Source organism: Tenrec ecaudatus, chromosome 2 (assembly GCF_050624435.1).
Source record: "Tenrec ecaudatus isolate mTenEca1 chromosome 2, mTenEca1.hap1, whole genome shotgun sequence".
NCBI lineage: Eukaryota > Metazoa > Chordata > Mammalia > Afrosoricida > Tenrecidae > Tenrec > Tenrec ecaudatus.
The window spans coordinates 107,819,941-107,834,907 of NC_134531.1; positions in this window are offsets into that span (position 1 = coordinate 107,819,941).

Sequence of the window (14,967 nt, forward strand, 5' to 3'; positions counted from 1 at the left end):
TGTGCATATATTTATAGGTTTAGTATTAAGGTAGCAGAAGGATGTTGGACTTCCACTCAAGTACTTGACCAAGGCAAGAATACTTTCTTCTATTAAATTCGCATTCTATGATGCTCACCTTCCTGACACAAGCGCTGAAGACAAAGGGTGAACAACCAAATGTGGTGAAGAAAGCTGATGGTGCCCAGCTATCATAAGATAAAGGGTCTGGGGTCATAAAAGTAAATAAGGAGCCATCTAGCTCCGAAGTAACAAAGCCCATATGGAAGAAGCACACCAGCCTGTGTGATCACAAGGTGTCAAAGGGATCAGGTATCAGGCATCATCAGAACAAAAAAATCTTACTATAGTGAATGAGGGGGGAGTACGGAGTGGAGAGCCAAAGCCAATTTGTAGGTCACTGGAGATCCCCTTATAGAAGGGTCTTGGGGAGCAGTCTAGCCAGTCTGGGAGTGATTTAGCAATGATGAAAAATACAACATTCCTCTACTTCCTAATAACTCTCCCCACCCCACCCCGTCCGTCATGATCCTAATCCTACCTTGCAAGTCTGGGTAGACCAGAGGTGGTACACTGGTACAGATGGGAACTAGAAATACAGGGAATCCAGGATGGATGATCCCCTCAGGACCAGTGGTGTAAGCAGTGATACTGGGAGGGCATAGGGAGGGTGGGTTGAAAAGGGGGACTGATTTCAAGGATCTACATGTGACCTCCTCCATGGGGGACAGACAACATAAAGGTGGGTGAAGGGAGACGTGGGACAGAGAAAGATATGAAAAAATAAAAATTTATAAATTATGAAGTGTTTATGAGGGAGAGGGAGAGGGAGGGGGGAGAGGGGAGAGGGGAGGGAGTGGAAAAATGAGGACCTGGTGCCAGGGGCTTGATTGGAGAGCAAATGTTTTAAGAATGATGAGGACAATGAATGTACAAATGTGCTCTACACAATTGATGTATGTATGGATTGTGATAAGGGTTGTATGGGCCCCTAATAAAATTATTAAGAAAAAAAATTCTGTGGGCAAGTGATTGAACCATGCAGGAGGCCTCAAAATAATTTGGAACAAATATACAAAATCACTGTAGAAAAAGTAATTTGTGGACATTCAACCATTTTGAGAGGTAGCGTATGAGCAAGAATTAATGGCACTCAGGGAAGAAGTCCAGGTCCATTTGCCAAAAACAGAATTGATGGCATGGCATTTGAAATGTTCCAGCAGGTGGATGAAGCACTGGATGCACTCACTGTCTAAACCAGGAAATGTGGAAGACAACTACGTGACAACTACTAACTAGAAGAGATCCATATTTGTACCCATTCCAACGGAAGTTGACCCAGCAGAATGGAAAAATTCTAGAAAAATATCACGGACATCATATGCAAACAATATTTGCTGGAGGTCACCCAGCAAATGGTTGTAGCATTCCATTGACAGGAATGGTACAAAGATTCTGCCAAATTCAAGAGAGAATTTGGAACAAATGCTATTACCGTTTCGGTCAGGTGTACCGTACCTTGGCTGAAAGCAGAGAATACCAGAACTATGTCACTTGCGGTTTATTACCTATTCCAATGTATTTGATTGTGTCTATCATAACAAGCTATAGATAGACTTGAGAATCATTAGGACTCCAGAGAATTAATTCTGCTCCAGTGGAACCTCTACATGTATCAAGAGGCACTTGTGTGAAGAGAATCAGGGAATGCTGCATGGTTTCAAATCTTGAATGATGGGCTTCAGGGCTGTATCCAGTCATGATTCTATTCAACCTCTATACTAAGCAAATACTCAGAGAAGCTGGATTATATGGAGAAGAATGTGCCATTGGGAGAGGAGGAAGGTTTATTAACAACCTGTGATATACAGAAATGAAACCTTGGTTTCTGAAAGTAAGGAGGACTTGAGGCACTTGTTGCTGAAGAGCAAAGATAAGAGTCTTCAATATGGATCACAATTCGATGTCAAGCAGACCAAATCTTCCCAAATGGACCCATAGGTAACATTATGATAAATGAAGAAGAGTTTGCCTTATTAGGTACATAATCAGTGGACATGGCTGCAACAGCCAAGAAATCAAAGGATACACTGCATTAGGTGAATATGCTCCCCAAGACCTTCATAGAGTGCTGTAAAAAAAAGGGAGTTATTTTGAAGATATGCTGCACCTAATATAAGCCACAGTATTTTCAATGGCATCATATTCATAGGAATGTTGGACATTGAGTAAGGAAAACTGAAGAGGAATTAATGCCTTTGAATTATGATGCTGGTGAAGATCATTGAAAGTACCAAATACTGCTAAAAGAACAAACACATATTTCTTGGAAGAAGTAGAACCAGAAATATACATGGGAGCAAGAATGGTGAAACGTTGTCTCACGTACTTTGGACAGGCTATCAGAAGAGACCAATCCCTAAAAAACGACAGAATTCTTCTTAGAAGGGAAACTAGGAAGAGGAAGACCTTCAACAAGACGGAGTGACACAGCGACTGCACCAAGTGAACAAATATAAGAATATTTTGAGGATGGTACAGTACTCAACATGGTTTGATTCTGTTGTAAATCGTGTCCATGTAAGTCAGAAACAATTACATGGGAACTAACAAGGCATAAAGTTTTGGTACAGAATTATAGAAACAATTATTAAACAAAAATCCAAAATATGAAGCTTTTGTTTCTTGATATAGCTTCCACCTCTCTATATGTTTGATAATCATTCTTAATCATTCCAATCCTGTCATGAAGAATTCCAGCCTCTTTGATTTACATCCTATCAAAAGAGCAATTTTGGCAACATTGAGGGATACAAGTCTTGTCCTTTTAAAATATTATTGGAATTTGGCAAACAAAAAGAAGGCTGAAGGGATATGATCAGGGTGGGAAGAATAGTAGATAAGATATGGTTTCACAATGAAATTCTCATTTTTAAAAATCTCTTAGTATAATTTCTTTGACATTTTTTAATGAGTAGAGTTATCCATTTTCTTAAAACGTCTGCATAATAAGATCCAGTGATTTTCCTGTGTTCTTTGAGAAAACTTTTCAATATTCTCATTTTGAAATGAGAAAAAAAATCACCATAAAACTTTTGCGCTGATCTCTGCCTTGAATTTAACTTCCCAGGACATCTTAGAAGGCACTAATTTGATGTTGTTTTTAGGTGGCATGTGGATGGTTGCGATCCATAGGTACGTAATTCACAACAGAATAAAACACTGACTGGCCCTGTGCTTCCTCACAATGCTTCTATGCTTGAGACCATTGCAGCACCCACTGTGTCAATCTATCTCATGGAGGGTCTTCCGCTCCCTCACTGCTCCAGCACCAACTCGGAGGTCCTTTTCCAGGGACTGGGCTCTCCTGACAACATGTCTGAAATATGTATGATGAAGTCATGCCATCCTTGCCTTATGGTCTTATCATCCATTCACGCCTTATGGACAAGGCGTAACTTGTCCATACTTCTTCCAACACAGATCAGTTTTTCCTTTTATTTATTGGTTTATATGTTTGTTTTATTTTTAATTAAAAGACAATTTTACTGGGGGGGGCTCTTATAACTTATATAGTAATCCACATATCAATTGTATATTTGTACATATGTTGCCATCATTATTTTCTAAACATTTACTTTCTATTGAGGCCTTGGTATCAGCTCTGCTTTTCTCCCCTGCCTACCCCACAACACCCTCGTGACCCCTTGATAAATTATAAATTATTATTTTCATATCTTACACCAACCACTGTCTCCCTTCCCCCACGGTTTCTGTTGTCTGTACCCTTGGGAGTGGGGGAGTGTTGTCATATATTGATAATTGCAGTTGGTTTCACCTTCCTTCCCTTCTGTCCCCACCTTTCCCCTGCCCTCCTGGTATCACTACCCTCATTCCTGTTCCTGGATTCCATGTGCCCTGAGCTCTTATCTCTTATCTGTACCTGTGCACATGCTCTGATCCAACCCACAGTGAAAGGCAGGACTGAGGTCATGATAGTTGGAGGGGGGAGGGGGAGGAGAGAAAGCCTCAAGGAACCAGGGGAATATTGTGTGTTTCATCAGCGCTATATTGCATTTTGGTTGGCTCAGTCCTTCCCTGTGACCCCCTCTGTGAAGTGAGCAACAAGCAACAAGCCCACATGGAAGAAGCACACCAGCCTGTGCGATCATGAGGTGTCAACAGGACCAAATAACAGTCTTCAGAAGACCCAAAACAGACAAGCAAATAAACAAAAACCCATATTGTTGAGAATGTGGGAGGTCAAAGCAGAGACCCAAAACCCATCTGTAGTCGGTGGGACATCCCCTCATGGTTCATCCTTTTAGCAGTCCATGGTATTGTCAATGTTCTTCTTCAGCCCTATAATTTAAAAATATTAATTCCTCTTTGTTATCTTTACTCAATGTCCAACCTTTATATACTTATGAGGCAATTGGAAATACCAGGGCTTGGGTCAGGTGCACCTTATGCTCTAAGTAGCATTCTTGTTTTTTTAATAATTTGAAGAGATTTTGTAGCACATTTACATAATGTAACTCTTCTTTTTTGTTAATCATTTTATTGGGGCTGATAAAATTCCTATCACAATCCAGACATATATCCATTGTGATGTATTTGAAGCACATCTGAAGCACATTTATACATTTGTTGCCATCATCATTCTCAAAATATTTGCTTTCTTCTTGAGCCCTTAATATCAGCTCCTCATTTTTCACCTCACTAACCCTTGATAATTTATAAATTATTATTAATTTGTCATATTTTACACTGTCCGATGTCTCCCTTCACCCACTTTTCTGTTGTCCTTCCCCCAGGGAGAAGGTTAAATATAGATCCTTATAATTGGTTCCCCCTTTCTACCCCACCTTCCCTCCACCCTCCAGGTATCGCCACACTCACCACTGGTCCTGAAGGGGTCATATTCCCTGTGTTCCAGTTCCTATCTGCACCAATGTACATCCTCTGGTCTAGCCAGATTTGTAAGGTAGAATTGGGATCATTATAGTGGGGGAAAGAAGCATTTACGGAATCTAGGAAGGTTGTATGCCTCATCATTTCTACCCTGCACCCTGACTGGCTCATCTCCTCCCTGCGACCCTTCAGTAATGGGGTATCCAGTTGCCTAAAGATGGGATTTGGGTCTCTACTCTGCTTTCACACTCCTTTAAAATGATATGATTTTTGTTCTTTGATGCCTGATACCTCATCCCTTTGACAGGTTCTGGTATAATGACAGATATTCAGACCAATGGAAAAGACCCGAAGACCCAGAAATAAAAACCTCAGCATGTAGGCAACTGATCTTCTATAAGGGCGCAAAAAATATTAAATGTGAAACTGATGCCCTCTTCAATAATAGTGATGAAAAAAATGGATTTTTACCTGAAGAAAAATGAAGCAAGACCCTTACCTCACTCCATGCACAAGTATAAACTCAAGGTAGATCACAGACCTTGAGATAAAACCCCAATTAGGGCCATTAAAGAGGGAATTGGGACAAACCTGAGAACCTCGGCACAGGGGATACATAGGTTATCAGAAATAAGGAAGGATACAAAATACAGAGGAGTCACATATAGACAAGTGGGATATACTGAAAATAAGTCACCTGTGTGCATCTAAAAATTTACCAAAAGTTTAATAAGAGAGCCTACAGACTGGGAAATCATCTTTAACAATGACACATCAGACAAAGGCCTTATTACTAAAATCAATAATACTTTGCAAGTTTACAATAAGAGAAAAACTAACTGCCCAGTGAGGAGGTGGACAAAGGACCTGAACAGAAGTTTCACAGGGGCAGAAATCTGAATGGCCAATAAACATATTAGAAAATGTTCCCAATAATTAGCCATAAGAGAAATGCAAATTAAAACAACTATGAGATACTACCTAACACCCTTAAAGATAGCCCATTTCAAAAAATCAGAAGCAACAAGTGTTTGAGGGACTGTGATGAGATAGGAACTCTCATCCACTGCTGGTGGACCTGTACGTATGTACAGATATTATGGAAATCAATTTGGTAATATCTAAAAGAGATGGAAATTTAGCTCCCATATGACCCAGCAATCTTCCTACTGGGCATATACCCAGAAGATGAAAGTAACAAACCACACCCAGACATCTCTACTCCAGTGTTCATTATGGCACAGTTCACAATCACAAGAAGTTGGAAACAACCCAAATTTCCATCAACAGATGAATATATTTAAAAACTGTGTTACATACATACAATGGAGTACTATTCATTGCTAAAAAGTAGTGATGAACTCATGAAACATATTATGGGAAGAACTGGAGGAAATTATGCTAAGTGAAGTAAGCCAAGCACTAAAGGTCAAGTACAACATGAGACTACTGAGGTAAGCCTATAAAAAAAAAAGAAAGAAAAGAAAAAAAAAATGCAAAAGGGGCATAGGGCATAGGGACAAAGCTACTGTATACAAAAGGTAGTATGGCAGGGACCAGACCAAATCCAGGGGGACTTATGGTAGCCAACTAAAAGATAGTGAGGAGGAAAGGGAAAAAAACTAAAGAAATGTGTGGCGGGGTGATAGGGCACTGACTCAGCCAAGTGGGTGGTATTGTTTGTGTCTCCACAGGGAAAGAGCAACCAGACTTAAATCCAATGTTCTGGGATATGAATGCAGCATGCCGGCATGGAGAGGGGAGTCAGTGGAGGGGCCTGAGGGCTCATCCCCCATACCAGCTACATGGACAACTGTCCTTCCCCCCAGAATAATTTACTTTAGAACAGTCACTGAAGCTGCAGCTAGGGGAGAGGGACATGTCTGATCAGAGCACAAGGGAGCAAATGAATGGGGTGGAAGAGAGAGTGGAGCACATCCTGGCCCACCAAGACTGGAGGACGATATCCCTGCTCAGAGCAGTCAATGTAGTGGCTGATCCCACTATGAGATATGACATCCCTCACTGACCCATGGCCCTACGGGGAACAACACTGGAGACTCAGTGTCAGGATTGGTCCCAATGGACCAAGCGACACTGAAGCAAAATACTGGGAGCAAACAGCAGAGCAACATAGGTGAGCAGAGCAGGCAGTGCCCGAGGGAGTGCAAAGAATAGACTCTGGGGACAGAGCATGGTGCCCCATCGAACTTGAATGTAACACATCTTTTGATCTCTTGACTGCTGCTTTCATGAGGATTAATTATAGATCCAAATAAGACAAAATTATTGGCAACTTCAAACACTTCCCCATTTATATTGTTATTTATTGGCCCAGATGCGTGGATATTTGTCTTCTTGAAATTGAGTTGTAATTCCTACCAAAGGTTGTAATTTTCATCAGAAAGTGCTTCATATCTTCCTCACTTTCAGCAAGTGAGGTTGTGTGTCATCTGCATATTGCAGATTGTTAACCTTCCTCTAATCCTGATGCCACATTATTCTTTATATAATCCAACTTCTCTGAGATTTCCTCAAGATAGAGACTGAACAAGTATGGTGAGAGGCTACAGCTCCGTCACATTCCTGATTTTAATCCATGCACTATCCTCTTGTACTATTAGCACACCTGCCTCTAACTCTATTTACAAGTTGCAAATAAGCACAACCAAGTGTCCTAGAATCCACACTTTTGTCAAGGTCATCCATACTTTGCTATGATCTGCACAGTCAAATGCCTTGGCGTAGTCAATAAAACAAAAGTAAATATATCCCTAATTGTTCTCTTCTTTCAGCCAATACCAATTGGACATCAGCAATTATATACCTTGTTCTATGACATCTGAATGCAGTCTGAATCTCTGGAAGTTCCCTGTCAATGTTCTGCTAAAACTGTTCATTGTTGAATGATCATCAGCAAACTTTAACTGGCATGTGGTATTAATGACATTGTTATTTAGGTTTTAAAAATAATCATTTTATCAGGGGTTCTTACAGCTCTTATCATAATCTATACATATATCCATTGTGTCAATCACATTTGTGCATTTGTTACCATCATCGTTTTCAAAACGTTTTCTTTCTACTTGAGTCCTTAGCATCAGCCTCTCCTTTTCTCCCTCCCTCCCTCACCTTCCTTCCCTCATAAACCCTTGATAAATTATAAATTGTTATTATTTTCATATCTTACACAATCTGCTGTCTCCCTTCATCCACTTTTCTGTTGTCCCTCCTTGGGTTTGGGGAGAGGGCTATATGTTAATCATTATGATCAGTTCCCCTTCCTGCAACCCCTTCTCCCCTACCCTCCTGGTATCACTACTTTCATTATTGGTCCTGAGGGGTTTGTCTGTCATGTATTCCCTATGTTGCAAGCTCTTATCTGTGCCAATGTACATGTTCTGGTCTAGTTGGATTTGTAAGGTAGAATTGGGATCATGATATTGGGAGGGAAGAAGCATTAAAGAACCAGAGGAAAGTTGTATGTTTCAACAGTGTGATACTGACCCTGACTGGCTCATGTCTTCCTTGTGATCCTTCAGTAAGGGGTTCTCCAATTGTCTACAGATGGGCTTTGGACCTCCACTCTGCCCTACCCCTCATTTACATCAACATGTTTTGTTGTTTTTTTTTTGTTCTGGGTCTTTGATGCCTGATAGCTGATCCTGTCAACACTTCCTGATCACACAGGCTGGTGTGCTTCTTCCATGTGGGTTTGTTGCTTTTCAACTAGAGGGCTGCTTGTTTATCTTCAAGCCTTTAAAACCCCAGATGGTGAACCTTTTGATAACTGGGCACCTTCAGCTTTCTTCACCATATTCACCCATTTGTCTTCCATGATCATGTTGGGAAGGTGAGTATCAAAGAATGCCAGGTTATAAGAACAAGGTGTTTTTGCCTTAAGGGTCTACTTCAGTAAAGGTGCAATATCCACCTGTTGCCTTAATACTTACCATATAAATATATGCACATAGATCTATTTCCCCATGATTCTATAAATTATTTTTACCTCTGTGCATGCCTATATTTAGATCTCTATAAATGCCTCTTAGTTCTTTCCTCTATTTCCTTTTATTTTCCTCTTGTCCCACTATCATGTTCAGCCTCATTCGGGTTTCAGTAATTCCTCTCAGCTTCATTGCCCTTGATCAATATCCACCAGGCATCCTATGCCCTCCTTGCAATCGATTTTAGGTCATTTGTTGTTCCCTTGTCCCTGGGTTTGTGGACACCCCCCTTCCTTTTCTCTACCTCCCCCTCTTCCATGTCTCCCTGAAACCATCAGTCCCATTGTTTTCTCCTCTGGATTGTTTATCTTGCCTATCTTATGTAGATAGACATGCAGAGACAACAATAAGTGCAAAAACAAGACTAAGCTAAAAGAAAACACCAACAAACCAACAACAGATAAAAACCAATGGGAAAAAAAAGAAAAGAAAAGCCTGTAAATAGTTCCAGGTCAATTTATTGACTTTTAGGAGTATTCTCTGGTGATGAGGTGCCACACCCTGGCCCCAAAGTGTATTTTTTATATTTCCTAGAGATTTCATTGCTTTGTTTCCCTTGATGCTCTGTTACATGCCCTTAGTGTTTTGCCCAGTCTGGTGGGGTCTCATCGAGCACAATTCTCTCACTGTCTCCAGTATTGTCCCCAGTAGCGCTATGAGTCAGTAAGGGACATCCTGTCTCCTGGTGGGGCCAACCCTATGGTCCTCTCTGTGCACTGGCTGCTCTGAGTAGGAATATTGTCCTCGGGCTTGTTGGACCAGGATATGTTTCAATCTCTCTCCTCCCCTCTTATTTGTTCCCATGTGCTCTGATCAGACATGCCTCTTTCCCTGAGTTGTAGCTTCAGTGCTGTCCTCTGAAGTGCATTTTTCTGAGGGGTGGGGGGTTATCCCCATAGTTGGAATTGGGGCTGGCCCCAGCAGACCTATTGGTTGGCTGCTTCATGCCAGTATGTTGCATTCACATCTTGGTGAACCGGATTGAAGTCCCCCTCTCTCTCCCTCTCCTGTGGAAATATAAATAATACCCTCTCCTTGGTGGGTTAGTGCCCTGCTCCCCTATTGCCCATGTCTTTGGGACGGGGGTCACCTCTCTTTGGATTGGGAACAAATAGGGATCTCTTTTTATTAGTTGACCAAGCAGCTGCCTTCCAAATTTCCTGGCATAGACAAGTGAATGCTTCCAGTGCTTCTTTAGTTTGCTGAAACATTTCCATCGACATTCCTTCAATTCCTGGAGCCTTGTGTTTGGCTAATGTGTTCAGTACAGCTTGAAATTCTTTGTTCAGCACCATTGGTTCTTGCTCATATGCTACCTCCCAAAATGATGGAATGTTGACTAGTTATTTTGCGACATTGATTCTGTTGTCTTTTCACCTTTTTAAAAAATTGCTTCCTGCATGGTTCAATATTTTGCCATTGAATCTTTCAATATTAAAACTGGAGGTTTGAATTTTTCTTCAGTTTTTTTTCAGTTTAAGATATGCTGAGAGTGTTCTTTCCTTTTGATTGACTAATTCTAGGTCCTTACACATTTCCTTCTAATATTTGGCTTTGTCAATTTGAGTTGCCCTTTGAAAATTTCTATTCAACTCTTTGACTTCATCTGTTCTTTCTTATTTTTTTTAAGCAACTCTACAATTAGGGGAAGATTCAGAGTTGCTTCTTACATCCACTTCGTTCTTTTCTATATTTCCTGTCTTTTTAATGACCTTTTGTTGTCTTCATCAATGATATTCTTGATATCCTACCTCAGCTTTTCAGGTCTTCTGTCACTAGTGTTCAATGCATCAAGTCAGTACTTGAGATGGTCTCAAAATCAGATGGGATAGACTCAAGATCAGATTTTGATACTGGTGGATTCGTTTTGTTTTCATTTTTTTTCAGCTTTATCCAAAATTTGCACATGAGCAATCTGTGGTCTGTTCCACAATCAGACCCTGCTCCAGTTTTAGCTGCTGATACTGAGCGTCTCCAACATCTCTACCTACAGATGTTCCAATTTGATTTCTGTGTGTTCCTTTTTGGTAGGTCCATGTGCAAAGTTGTCTTTGCATTATTGAAAAAGGTATTTGCTATGATCAATTTTCTGGTTTTATGAAATCCTATCATCTGATATCCAGCTTTATTTCTATTACTAAATCCATGTTTTACCAATACCACTCCTTTCTCCTTTTTCCCAACGTTTGCATTTTAATTGCAAATAATTATCAATGCATTTTCATTTTATGTTTCATCAATTTTCATGTAAAAATGTTGGTAGAATTCAATTTTTCATCACTATTTTGATTGATGCATACATTTCAATAATATCTACATTGATTGGATTCCTTTGAAGGTGATAGATATAATCCTATCAAAGAGAGCATGGTACTTCATGATTTTGCAACATCCTTTTCAAAGATGAACACTATGTGATTCCTCTTGATTATGTCGTTTGTGGCAAAAAAAAAGATTTTCTGTTTCAAAACAATCCAATGTAAGTCCATTTCAGCTCATTAATGCCTACAATATTGATCTTTCTGTTATTATGTTGTTAGGTGCCTTCAAATTGGCACCTTGTGTAGTACAAGGGTCCTAGTCATAGTTACCCTATGTACTGCACAATAAATGCTGTTAGGTCCTGGGACATGCTCATACTTAGTGTCATGTATGAGACAGTGGTTGTAGCCACTCTGTCGCTCATTATGTGACTTCCTCTTTCTGTCTGACTCCTGCCTTTCCCACCCATAATGTCTTCTCCAGGAGTTAGTTTTTCCTGATATCATGTCCAAAATAAGTGATAGAGCTCTCATTTGTCTCAATGTTAGGATTTGTGTGCGCCCATTCAAATAGTACATATTTTTCCTGTGTCTAAAATTCAGCACATCATTCTCAGAACTTTCCAAAATATCTCGCTGTTTCACTGTTTTCCTTATTCTGTTCATCACAATTCATGTTACCTTTTCTCAAGGTAAATCGAGATATACATTGGTGAGAGTAAACACACCTAATGCCTCTTACAATTACATTTTACTTATCACAATTCCTTTACCTAAATAATAATATGACCTTTTTAAAAATCCTAAAGCGATAGTTTATGTGATATGATAATGTCTTCAATTGTGTGTGATAGCTCTAGAAATACTAAAATTCACACATTTATTTTCAAAGTTTTATAAATGGTTATTTCTTCCTCAAACACATATCTCCAAGCTGTGAATATCTCGGGAATTTAGTAAAATGTTTATGTAGTTTTTAAGAAACAAATATCTCACTTCATCTGCCTGTACTCAAATTTTCAAAAGATTCCTTTGTGAGAGGAAAAAATAGACTAATTTATAATTCTTCCCAAATTTTTTAAGAATAAAAGCTTGCATATAGGGGCACAATACAATAGAAAACTAATGATATTCTTATTCTGATTTGCATACTTTTTCTCCTATTCAATGCCACCCAGGCACTAGAGGGGGTGAAACAAGTAGCACCGCATCAGGAAGTTTCACGTAACCATTTCCTCTTTGCTCTCCACACATCCCACCCTTGGAAGGTTCTTTTGAGACATTCCCAGTTTTCAACTGCTCCAGCCTGGCTGGAGACCTGAGAGGCCCATTCTAAAGGGCTCTGGAACACCACAGCCACTCTGGATGTTGGGAGGGACACCATGGCATTTCAATATGACAGCTAACGATTGCCATAGGGGAGAAATTTCTAGTAGGACTGGAAACAAATGGTACAGAAGGCTGATATGTAATCTATACAAAAATCAGATAGCTGTTATTGTTTGAGATGCTGACACCTTGATAAAGTTTGAATCTATTCAATGGAGTGAGTTCGTGTTTTGAAAGAGGTCTCGAGAATATTATCAAAACTCAGTCCCAAAGTTCTACAGATGGGAAAGCTCTGATTATATATTCATTTTAAGATATACATTTTTACCATAATATACACAACTCTAAGTCAGATGAGCGCAGACCACTAATCTGGTAGATTAGTATAAAATGTGATATGATATTTTCCTGGAAGTAAATAATATTTCATTTGGTTCCTACTATAATTTATTGTAGAAAATGAATGTTTTAAGACATATGAAATAGTCAAATAAATAAAATATTGAAAATAAAAAGAATAAATGTAAAAAGCAGATTGCTATGATGTGGCAATTATCTGACGATATTAATTCTGATTAAAAAGCTAAAATACCTATTAGAATAGTGAGCAGCATACATGACAATCAAAGATGTTAAAAACATTAAAATTAACTAACTGCTATTGTAAAAATAGAAAATCATTAATCATAAATGAAAAATTTCATTGAATGGATTTACCAATGTACTGAGCACTACACAAGAAAAGATCCACCATTTGATGAATAATCAATATAACAAGCCAGGGAAATAAATAGAAGGAAAGCAACAACAGCAAAAAAAATCATCAACCTGTGGATAAATATCAAATGGTCTATCTTATGTGCATGGGTAATCTGAAAGAAACAGAAGGAGATAACTAAAAAGAAATAAGAAAAAAGAGATGAGAGATTTTAAAGTCTTCTACCCATAAATCTTACAGTGTCATAAAATCTCAACTTGTATTGATTAAAAAAGAAAAACCCTTGACAAAAGATAGACAGTATCCTTAAACTAATGAAAAAATAAAAATAGAACAAATAGAGATTAAAAAGACATTCAAGGGAATCATGGGGCAAAAAAATTGTTGTCACTGGAAACATTGACAGGCAAAAGACAATGTAGCAGTTTACAGTGCAAAAGAAAATAAAGTATTGTATAACCAATTAAAGCATCTTTCAAAATTGTAGGTAAAATAAAGACTTTGTAAAGAAACAAAAGATGAAGAAACCTGTCACCAGGAGAGCCATAACACTAGGAGTTAGAAAATTGACACTAAAAGAAATGTTGAATATAATCTCTTAGTAAAGAAATAAAGATCAGTATAAAATATATGTAAATGGGAAAATATTAAATACAGGTATACCTTTACTTAAGGTAGTGTCTCATTCCCTTTTCTCTCTCTTTCCTTCCACTTTTTATTATTTTTGACTGTTATTATCAGTATCTTCATAAATCCCATCTTTAGTTGCCTTCCAGTGCCAGAAATGTTGCATATAAGCTTACAGATACATGTTTAATGCATACATAAATAATACAATGTGCTCTGGAAATAAAATTTTTAAAGTTGGGCAATGTTGACATTTTGTCAGTTGTGGTAAGGGTCTGGGTCATCTGAGTTATTCCTGAGAATAATAGAAATGATATTTCTAGTAAAACAAAATAGTAAGAGTTTCCTGTATGATTATTGTTTCCTTCCTATACTGCAGTAATATCTCATTGCCCCTGAATTTTTAGCAAAGCAATTTGAGCAAAGTGGTTAGCATTTGGATCCAATTTATTGTTTCTTTTTTTAGCACTTTATTCCTCTTCCTTTTCCATCGGCTCTAATCTATCCATGGTCCTTCTTTGTGACATGTTCCTCATCAGAGACAGAAAGTTCTAAAATCAGTTATCTTACCAGATAGATGATTTTGCCACCAATTTCGTACATCACATTTTTTCTAATGAAATGCTTGGAGCACATTCACATAAGTCAGCATTTTTTCCATATCCTCTGAATTCATTTTCCAATAACATCCACCCAGGAATATGCAATGTTGTGTATACACTGAGAGATAGCATAATTCTACCAGGAAATGTTTAATCTGACCACATGCCCACCTGCTTGAGCTAGTGCAGAGAAAACATTATCTGCAGGTTGTTGTTGTTATGTGCCATCTCACTGGTTCTAATTTATAATGACACGGACAACAGCTTGCAAGACTGCTGAGTCCTGCACCATCCTCACGATTATTCCCATATTTAAGCGTCCTTTGTTGTAGCCTCGGGGTCGATCCACCTTGTCAAGGTTCTTCCTCATGTCAGTTTGTCGTACTGTGGTGGCTCGTGTGTTGCTGTGATGCTGGAAGCTATGTCACTGGTATTCCAAATACCAGCGGGGTCACCCCAAATTAATAGGGTTCAGAAGAGTTTCCAAACCAAGGGAAAATTATGAAGAA